General features: G+C 39.3%; 1 protein-coding gene and 1 long non-coding RNA gene across 3 annotated transcripts in view; both read left to right on the top strand.

The window, feature by feature from the left end:
• Positions 1-10,639, top strand: part of LOC115222669 (stromal interaction molecule homolog) — a 234,029-nt gene that overhangs the window by 157,678 nt on the left and 65,712 nt on the right. The gene's annotated exons all lie outside the window — the stretch shown is intronic.
• On the top strand, positions 274-10,438 carry LOC118767321. 2 transcript variants are annotated; one of them, XR_005003235.1, is made up of 3 exons: positions 274-285; positions 6,541-6,556; positions 10,267-10,438. It is a non-coding gene; the product is annotated as an uncharacterized LOC118767321 (long non-coding RNA). The 2 variants fall into 2 exon arrangements; XR_005003234.1 differs by lacking the exon at positions 274-285 and adding an exon at positions 4,151-4,161.

Here is a 10,639-nt window from a genome sequence, read left to right as displayed (position 1 = left end):
TTTCCTTCATCAGCACAGAATAACTGTTTGGTTAGAGGTGAATGTTTTATTAAGATAATTATTATAATACACAGAGGGGACAAAACAGGGCAATACAAACAATTATTGTTATAATGAGTTTGAATGATATTTGAATTTAAAAAATTTAGGATGATATATAATTTGACATTTTTGGGGTAAAACTTGATGGGCTGAAGAGCTCAGCAACTACACCTTTTTCCTTTTCCATGAAGATTAAGCAGGGTCACTTGCACGCACCTTTCTTACCACAGCCTTCCATCTTTTGTGAAACACACCTCGCAACAGTCGTCTCCTCTGCAGCCCTATCTTGCTCTTCAGATGATATCTGAAAAAGGTGAGCAATTCGGGGCCAGAGAGGAAGGTTCCCATCACGAGTCCTTGCAGTCTAGTCTTCCAAACACACTATTTCAACATTGCCACTGTAAAAACATGCCCCACTTTCCTTCAAGAGTCCGGTGGGTGGCACAATCTTTATTATAGATTCTGCTGATAGCTGTACTCTGCCTAAATGTGACAACACATGTTCAACGTAAACTATCAAGCCTGAAAGCTTCCGGCAGTGTACAAATGCATGCTGGACAATTTGATCATCCAACTCACATCTTGGACATGTTGCTGGCACTGACATTCCATGCCTGGATAACTTATCGTGAACAGGTAAAGCATTTCTGTAGCACTGCCAGGTCAGGGTTTTTTGATAATTATCCAAATACCCCGGCCTGAATGTCTTTTGGAACAGGTTGGTAAGTAGTTTGTCATCAAACCCTAGAGCCCCTCCTAGGACATCATCGTTTTTAAATAAATTCTACCAGCTCTGTATACAAAACTGAGGTGGTATTCCCACTGCTGGCCTTGCCCGTCTTGTGGATCAGCACAAGTGCCTGTCGACACTCCTTTTGCCATTCTGTCAGATTGCGTCTTTTAATAAAACTGGGTTTGAATCTCTCCAAAGAGGATGGTTGTGGGAAGAATTCCTCTGCCAGCGGATTCCACACCTTGTCACCCTCCAGGTAGCACCAGCGATGTCTCAGCCTCAATGCATGTTTGTGAATCATAAGCCAGGGCATCTCTAACCCACTCTTTAGCAGTTCCTGGTAGCAGACGAAGCACCTTATAAGTGGCTTTCCTCCCTTCCACAAAAAGCGTAAAAAGAGGCACTCCAACTTGTTTAGTCACATGTCGGGGCTTTGCTCCGACTCGTGGCTATGGTTAGGCGGTAGGTGATTACAGATGTGATAAACACCTGTACTACCTCTGCTCTTCCTTTCAGGGATAGAGCCTGTCTGGACATTATGGAGATCCACATATGGAAGTCTGGCCCAGCCACTTCAAGAACCACCTCCAGGTAGTCCACCCTATCAAACACTTTACTTTGGTCTAAATAGACCAGTGCCCCACCTTTGCTGGTTAATTTACCCACCCTGTCTAAGGTGTAGCGTATAAGGTGAAGATTGTCCTGGATCGATCTGCCCAGAATGGCGCATGTCTGTGCTTTCCCTATAAGCTTCTCCACAACACGCGTCAACCTTTTAACTAACACCTTGGCCAAAATCTTTAACTCTACATTGAGTAGAGTTATGGGCCTGTAATTACTTACACTGTCCCCCTTGCTCAGGTCCTTCTGGATCAGTGTCACCACTCCCTGACTCACAGAGCTGGAAATCTTCCCATCCTGTTGCCGTTGCCAGTTTGTGTAGATGCCTGCCAGCAGGTCCCCGAACAAGTCCGGCATACTATGATAAAACTCATAGGGTAGACCATCCAGTCTCGGCGACTTGTTCCCGGCGCACTCGGCCAACACCTCTTTTACCTCCGCAGGTGTAATTGGTCTTTAACAGCATTCCGCCTCATGTGCCAAGAGTTGCTGCCCACCAGCGAGGAAGCCCTTTAGGGATTCCCCACACTCAAGCTCGTCAACTTGCCAAACAACCAGGTGAAATGCTGGGGAAAAGCCTTCTGCATCTTCTCCTGTCCATAGATCTTGCACCTCTGTTCATCAGTTAAAGACTTTATAGAGGCTTTTTGCCTCTTTGACACTCCAAATGACAGGCCCATCTGGCAACATTAATACCTTCTTGACCCACTGCATGTAGCTTAGCTCTAACTCTACAGCCTTCGTGTTTGGCTTTGCGGTGATGGTACAAGACTGTTCTCACCGCCAGCACTCTGTCTGCAGAGCCAGATTCCAAAGCCTCGTCTAAATTCTTAACTACTTCCCTTTCTATTCTAGATTTATCTAAACTTAGCTGGTTGCTAAATCTAATAGACTCTAAATGGATGGCTCTCTTGAGGGCATGCCACCATGTATTATTAATGATGGCATAACATAATGCCCTCTGTACTAATTCCTTAATCCAGGCAAGCAAGGCTTTACAAGTCAAAAGAGACTTGTTCATCTTCCAGTACATGGGTCCCTGGTTATGACATTTATCTATATGTACCTCACATGTCACAAATTTGTGATCCGTGTAAGGCACAATACAAAATTGTGGGCAGCTAAAGGTATCCCTATCTCTTTCTCTAACAAATACCCTATCTATATAAGATCTGTGTGAGCCATCGTTATTACTCCACATCCACTGTGGAACTCTCGGCTCATCCAGTCTGTAACAGTCTACTAGATTATAGCTCTCTAGTAAAAAAAAAAGTAAAGACCCCCTTCGGTCATGAATGACCATGGGATTGCACCTAGAAAGTTACCCTGCTAGACACAAGTCCGGGCAAGGTTGTTTATGGAAGACCAGTTTATGGAAGACCAGCCATGCATACCGGCCTCCCCTCTCCACGCCACCAGTGTTATCCAAGGGAAAGACAAAGGTCGATACAGCTTGGCACCTGTGACTTCGCAACTCATTTCTACAGCTGAGTGAACTGGAGCAACGTGAAATAAAGTGCTTTGCTCAAGAACACAACACGCAGCCCGGTCCAGGATTCGAGCTCACAACCTCATGATCGTAAGCTCGACGCTCTAAACACTGAGCCCTTGTTAATGTGAGAAAAATCTGATGCTGAATTGCACAGAGTTGTTAATCAAATACAGGAACATATTTTGTCTGAAATGTTCAATATAAGTTTATTTTGGAGATTATATATTTTAAAATTTTTATTGGATATACATACTTTTTTTTTTTTTGATATACATACTCATTTTTTCTCATGTCATCATAACCTGCTGATAAAAAAAAAACTCTTAAGTATGTCTGTTAATTTTGTTTTTATCTCATCTTAAAATTTGAAACTATCAGTAGCTCCCTGTATGTCACAGACTTTCATTCCTTAACACTTTGGTGGTAATTAATGAAAGGTAGAGCAATTTCATTATATGTAACAGAAATTAGCTAGTGCGTGCATATACAGCTGCGTGCGTGCGCACATACACGCGAGTACTGTCCAAATCTCTGACCAATCACATACAGCTAGCTGGCATTCAATTGGCGTATCAAGTTTCGGGCATTTTGATTGGGTTTTGGATAGAAAATTCACAAAAACGTCACTTCTATTGATGTTTTAATGGCTTTGCGGGGTGACTGGGGAAATGTAAAGATGTGCATGACCACCCTTTGATGGGTTTGAATGACCATAGAAAGTGCGAGCCCTCAAACTGAAAAATTGTGGATTTGTATAAAGGATACACACACAGACATTTTGCCGTTTATATATGTAGAGATTTATATGCCTCATGATGTCATTTGAACAGTATTATTTCAAACTGTTGTAAACTCTTGGTATTCTTTTATTCCTTTACTTGTTTCAGTCATTTAAATGCGGCCATGCCGGAGTACCACATTTAGTTGAACAAATCGACCCTGGGACTTACTCTTTGTAAGCCTAGTACTTATTCTATCGGTCTCTATTGCTGAACTGCTAAGTTAAGCGGATGTAAGCACACCAGCATCACTTGTCAAGCAATGGTGGGGGGACAAACACAGACACACAAATAAACACACACATACACACACATACATATATATATACTTATATACATACATATATACATACATACATACACACACACATGCACACACACACATATATATACTCTTTTACTCTTTACTCTTTTTACTTGTTTCAGTCATTTGACTGCGGCCATGCTGGAGCACCGCCTTTAGTCGAGCAACTTGACCCTGGGACTTATTCTTTGTAAGCCCAGTACTTATTCTATCGGTCTCTTTTGCCGAACCGCTAAGTGACGGGGACGTAAACACACCAGCATCGGTTGTCAAGCAATGCTAGGGGAACAAACACAGACACACAAACATATTCACACACACTTATATATATATATACAACAGGCTTCTTTCAGTTTCCGTCTACCAAATCCACTCACAAGGCATTGGTCGGCCCGGGGCTATAGCAGAAGACACTTGCCCAAGATGCCACGCAGTGGGACTGAACCTGGAACCATGTGGTTGGTTAGCAAGCTACTTACCAAACAGCCACTCCTGCGCCTATGACAGCCACTCCTGCACCTATATAATACAAATAAGGAAATGGAGAAACAAATTTAGTTTGTTCATCAACTTTCGGATATTATAATGTTGGATTATTTATTCATTTTATAAATGAGAACATCAATAGCATACAAATATATCTTATAATTCAATACATATAAGATAAGAATACAAACTATAAAAGTTATAATATAAATTATTAAAATCATTAAAATCACTCTTACAGCTGTTTCAGACAATTGCTAAAAGTAGATAATTTTATTTTCATTGCCTATAGTTGTCAACATACTGATGTTATAGGCATATAAAAATAGAGTACTTATATAAATAACCATAGGCCTCATCAGAGTATATATATATATATATATATATATATATATATATATATGAGGCAAATTTGTTGTTGAAAATGCACCTTAATTTGAAAATTATTTAAAATACATTTATTTACATATACACCAAATTAGTTTCAACAATACTTTTTGTTTATCAATGGTAAACAGGCACCCATGCCAACCCCCTTTGCTTGTGAAGACATGTTGGGGCAAGCGAAATCGAAATCGAATTGAAGCAGCCAGGATCCCTGGTCTGGTGGTACGTAAAAAGCACTATCCGACTCGTGGCCAATGCCAGCACCGCCTCGACTGGCTTCCGTGCCGGTGGCACATAAAATACACCAATCCGACCGTGGCCGTTGCCAGCCTTGCCTGGCACCTGTGCAGGTGGCACGTAAAAAGCACCCACTACACTCTCGGAGTGGTTGGCGTTAGGAAGGGCATCCAGCTGTAGAAACATTGCCAGATTAGACTGGAACCTGGTGCAGCCTTCTGACTTCCCAGAAACCCGGTCGAACCGTCCAACCCATGCTAGCATGGAGAACGGACGTTAAACGATGATGATGATGATGATGAATGGTAAAAATTTAGAATTATGAATTAGAAAAACATGTTTGAAATTTTCTTGTTCTTCCTGGTTGGTAAACTTGATCACCAGGAAAACAGGACATCACCATTACTTTAACAAATCAAAAATCAAATCCACTTGCGGAAAAAAATTTATAAATACACCGAATTCCAAAACACACGGTTACAAGCAAAAGTTCCTCACAATCTTCATTTCTCCCTTGTTTTTGCTCCCTCTTAACTCAGTATGACTGAAAATTTGATGGTATTTATTTCTTGTTGATCACTAATAACACTAATGAACTTTGTACATTTAAACAAATTGATCCACAGTTTTTATATTATTGACTGTTATGAACATTTAAACTTGTCGACATTGAAATTTTTAAACATGTTTTTCTAATTCATAATTCTAAATTTTTACCATTGATAAACAAAAAATATTATGAAACTAGTTTGGTGTAGATGTAAATATATTTATTTTAAACAAATTACAATTTTTTCAAATTTAAGTGCATTTTCAACAACAAATTTGCCTATATTTTTTCCTGTGTAGAAATACACCCCCTCATTTGTTATATATTTATATATATATATATTTATATATATATATAGTATATATATATATATATATATATATATATATATACTAGCAGTATAGCCTGTTGTTGCTCGGGTTTGTTTTTTTAGTTGCGCTTAAACGGCAGACTTTGGTGTCGCGTTAACAAAGCTTTGGCATAGTTTCAATCTCTTTTGAAAAGTAAAAATTTTGCATTATGTAGCTTGTTATTCTCTTTAAGTGAACACTTTTCTGGTTGAAATGCACCGCAAAATGGCGACACAGCAGTAAAAAAAATCGTAAAACATAGGGATTTTCATAGAAAAAAAGCACCTTTTTGATGTAAACAATTTTTGGTCTTAACATAGTCTGATTTGAATTTTGTCTCCTATGGAATGAAGGGCAAGCCTTCTTCTATCATACTCTCAATTTTGGTTAACTTGCACTGCATGGTCTTGGAGGAGATAGTGTTAGTTGAAGGCTTCCAAACTTGCCACACATGCACACACACACACACACACCTGGGCACACACGTGGCACCTTGGGCAAGTGGCTTCTACTATAGCCTTGGGCCAACCAAAATCTTGTGAATGGATTTGGTAGACAGAAATTGAAATAAGCCTGTCGTATATATGTATATATATATATATATATATATATATATATATATATATATATTATATATATATATGTATGTGTGTGTATATGTTTGTGTGTCTGTGTCTGTTCCCCCACCATCGTTTAACAACCAATGTTGGTGTGTTTACATCTCTGTAACCTAGCAGTAACAAAGAGAGACCAATAGAATAAGTACTAGGCTTACAAAGAATAAGTCCTGGGGTTGATTTGCTCGACTGAAGGTGGTGCTCCAGCATGGCTGCAGTCAAATGACTGAAACAAGTGAAAGAGAGTAAAAGAGAATCTCCAAACCTTTTAATATATACATATATATATATGCATGCAAATAAGAGACATTAAATTCGACCAATGAGAAATTCTGTGTGCTTCAATGCTTATTCATAAAATGTTTACATGCAGATACCAAAATCTTATTCAGAGAAGTAGCAAGACTGATGATGTGTTACACTTTAACAGTATTTAAATTATTGATCTTATTCACTCTAGCATGGATCCTGAAAGCAAAGTGTGTGTGTATGTGGTTGTGTGTGCATGTGTGTGTGTGCAGGTGTGCGTGCTTTTGTGACTCTGAAAAATTGCTGTACAATGACAATAGTAAGTAATACTTCATCACGAAAACCTAGTAAATTTCTGATTCATTTTAGCTTGCCACATGTGTGGGTGTTTATTGAAACCATATACATTTTATTTCTCATTTGTTTACTTATTTTTACCTTTTGGTTAAAATAAATTAGATATGAAAATTTATGTTCAGAATATATCCACCAAATATATCTTTTATTTTTCTTTTTACGTGCAATGTCAATGAAAGTAAACAGATTATCTTTAAAAAAAAAAAGGAGTGGCTGTGTAGTAAGTAGCTTGCTTACCAACCACATGGTTCCGGGTTCAGTCCCTACTGTGTCTTCTACTATAGCCTTGGTCTGACCAAAGCCTTGTGAGTGGATTTGTTAGACAGAAACTGAAAGAAGTCCGTCGTAAGTAGCCTGCTTACCAACCACATGATTCTGGTTTCAGTCCCACTGCGTGGCACCTTGGGCAAGTGTCTTCTACTATAGCCTTGGGCTGACCAAAGCCTTGTGGGTGGATTTGGTAGATGGAAACTGAAAGAAGTCTGTTGTATATATGTGTGTGTGTATGTGTGTGTCTGTGTGTGTGTATGTTTGTGTGCCTGTGTTTGTCCCCCCCAACACCACTTGACAATCGATGTTGGTGTGTTTAGGTCTCTATAACTTAGCAGTTTGCTAAAAGACAACTGATAGAATAAGTACTAGGCTTACAAGGAATAAGTCCTGGGGGTCGATTTGCTCGACTAAAGGTGATGCTCCAGCATGGCCGCAGTCAAATGACTGAAACAAGTAAAAGAGTAAAAGAAATTATTATTTGCTTGTTTCAGTATTTGAATAACTTCTGACTGTCACAAATATCCAAACACTAAAATGCTTTTCTTTCTTCGTTAGAAATCTGACAATTTGCTATAATTAGCTCAGTGTAGACCAGCCGTGAGCAGTCAATAGTTTTACTACTTTCTCTACTACTAACAAATGACATATAGAATCTACACTACCTTGCTTTGTTTATTTATTTATTATTTGATATATTTTTTTTATGTCTGATATGTGGTTTGAATTTATATGCCATGTTGGCTTCCTGCAAGAATATTCCTTACAAAAGTTACTCTTGAATTAGTTTTACTTTTTTTCTCAGTTTTCTTTCTAGATCTTTTCCTTATTTTAAAATGCTTATTATTTATTTATTTATTTATTTATTTACTTTTTGAATTTCATTTGTCTCCCCCCCTCCATCTCTGTTTTTTTTTTCTCACACTTCTTTTCAAACCTAATCTATGTATTTTTCATCTTTGTTTCTAAACGATGAGTCATAAATGTACTACCACCACACGTTCATTCGTTGCACTTCGCAAACACACAAGCACGCACGCAACGCACGCACGCGCATGCTGTGGTTTACGAATATCCTGCTACATAATAAACACTCCACAAAAAAGCTCGAATGCAGAAGTATTTTGTAACACAAACTCTCTGCTACCTGACAACTAACTATATAGCTGGTTGTGTTACCAAAAGTATTGATCTGTTCTCAAGTTCAGAAGTCAAATCTTCATACAGCTGATACATATTAGTCACTTATGACTAATACAGCTTCACGCTTCTGCCTCCTCTAAGCAGTCTTTGTTGAATGACTCTCGTCGCATGTTAACCATAATCAAACTTTGCCTTTTCATTCCTTAGTGGTTTCAGCCTTTTGTCTATGGCCATGCTGCAGCACATCTTTTTCAAGGGCATTAGTTGATTGTTATTTATTTATTTATGTTACTCACCTCCGAGGACAATGAACAATAGTCATCGTGAGCAGTCAAAATGCCACCCACAAATTGTTTTTGTTTGACATGCTGAGGTGCAGTTGTTGGGTGTCGCTGTGTGGTAAAGAAACCTGCTTCCCAACCAGGTGCTCTCAGGTTCAGTTACACTGCACAGTACCCTGTGCATATGTTTTTTTTTTACTAATGCCGTGGACTGACCAGATCCTTGTGGATGTATTTGATAGTAGAAACTGAAAGAAAAGCATCATGTGCATGTATGTGTGTGTGTGTGTTTCTTTGTCTTGCCCCACCCTCCTTGATACTTGTAAATGAGTGCCAACATCATACAAGAAAAGTCATTCATTTCCAGTCTTCATGTCTGCTAATGGGGAAATGTTACCTTGCTTGGAATCAAGTAAGTGTAGGTGATATAAAAGGCATCCAGCTGTAGAAAATCTGCCTCAATGAATTTTATCTGATCTATGTGACCATAGAAAAGTAGATGTTTAAATTATGATAAATATTGAAACCTTCGGAAGTATGCTGTGCGTGAGAAGACCTGGCAGGACAAGTGAAACCATAACCCGTGGCCTCTACCTGGGATGTAGCCAGCCCACTTATGCATACCTTTCCTTCTTGGGACACAAAACTCTGCTTGCGAAGGCCTGTTGAGGCAAGTGAAATTGAAATCGATCAAAAATCAATGGAAATTGTAGTTGTGATACCAGTGCTGGTGGCATGTAAAAGAACCATCCGAACGTGGCTGTTTGCCAGCGCCGCCTCGACTGGCTTCTGTGCCAGTGGCACGTAAAAAGCACCAACCAATCATGGCCGTTGCCAGCCTCGCCTGGCACCTAAAAAGCTCCCACTACACTCACGGAGTGGTTGGCGTTAGGAAGGGCATCCAGCTGTAGAAACACTGCCAGATCAGACTGGAGTCTGATGCAGCCTCCTGGCTTCCCAGACCCCAGTCGAACTGTCCAACCCATGCTAGCATGGAAAACAGACATTAAACGATGATGATGATTGAGTACTGTTGTCACATATGGGTAGGTGCTCCTGCAGATTGTTTAACTCTGCTGGACCACATTCAATGCTGTATTTGTAATGCTATTGGTCCTGATCTATCTTCTAAATTGGATTCATCCTCTCATTGTCGTCGTGTGGCTTCCTTGTCACTTTTCTATAAGTATTTTCATGGACATTGTTCAGCTGAGCTCTCTTCTCTGGTTCCTCCTTTAAGAACTTATCAGCGATCGACTAGACTTGCATCCAGTTCTCATCAGGAATCTCCTAAGCAGTACCAGTTTCTTCCCTCTGAACTTTGGAATTCCCTTCCAGTCTTGTTTTCTTCTTTAGTATGGCATCCAGTCTTTTAACCCTTTAGTGTTCACGTTATTCTGCCATAATTAACGCTTTTTCATCCACATTGTTTTGAACTAATCATGCATTAATCTTGTAGCTATGAGATTTTTTTTAAAAAGATATTGTAGGGTTGGTGTGAGAGACCAAATATGGCCAGTTTGAACATAAAACAGGCAGAATTCTTTTGGCCGGAGATGGCCGGTTTAAATACTAAAGGGTTAAGTCTAATGTACTTCGTCACCTATTGACTTCTGTCTAGCGTCCATTATCAGCTCTTACTTTTTCAGTGGTCTAAGGACTGTGTAATGAGCGAATGCTTTAAAAAATTAAATATGATAATGCTAATTATGTTGCTTATATTTGGCATTTTAAGACAACA

This window comes from Octopus sinensis, linkage group LG20 (assembly GCF_006345805.1).
Source record: "Octopus sinensis linkage group LG20, ASM634580v1, whole genome shotgun sequence".
In the NCBI taxonomy this organism is placed as follows: domain Eukaryota; kingdom Metazoa; phylum Mollusca; class Cephalopoda; order Octopoda; family Octopodidae; genus Octopus; species Octopus sinensis.
Note: the sequence above shows the minus strand (reverse complement) of the source record. Positions and strands in the feature narration are given on the sequence as shown.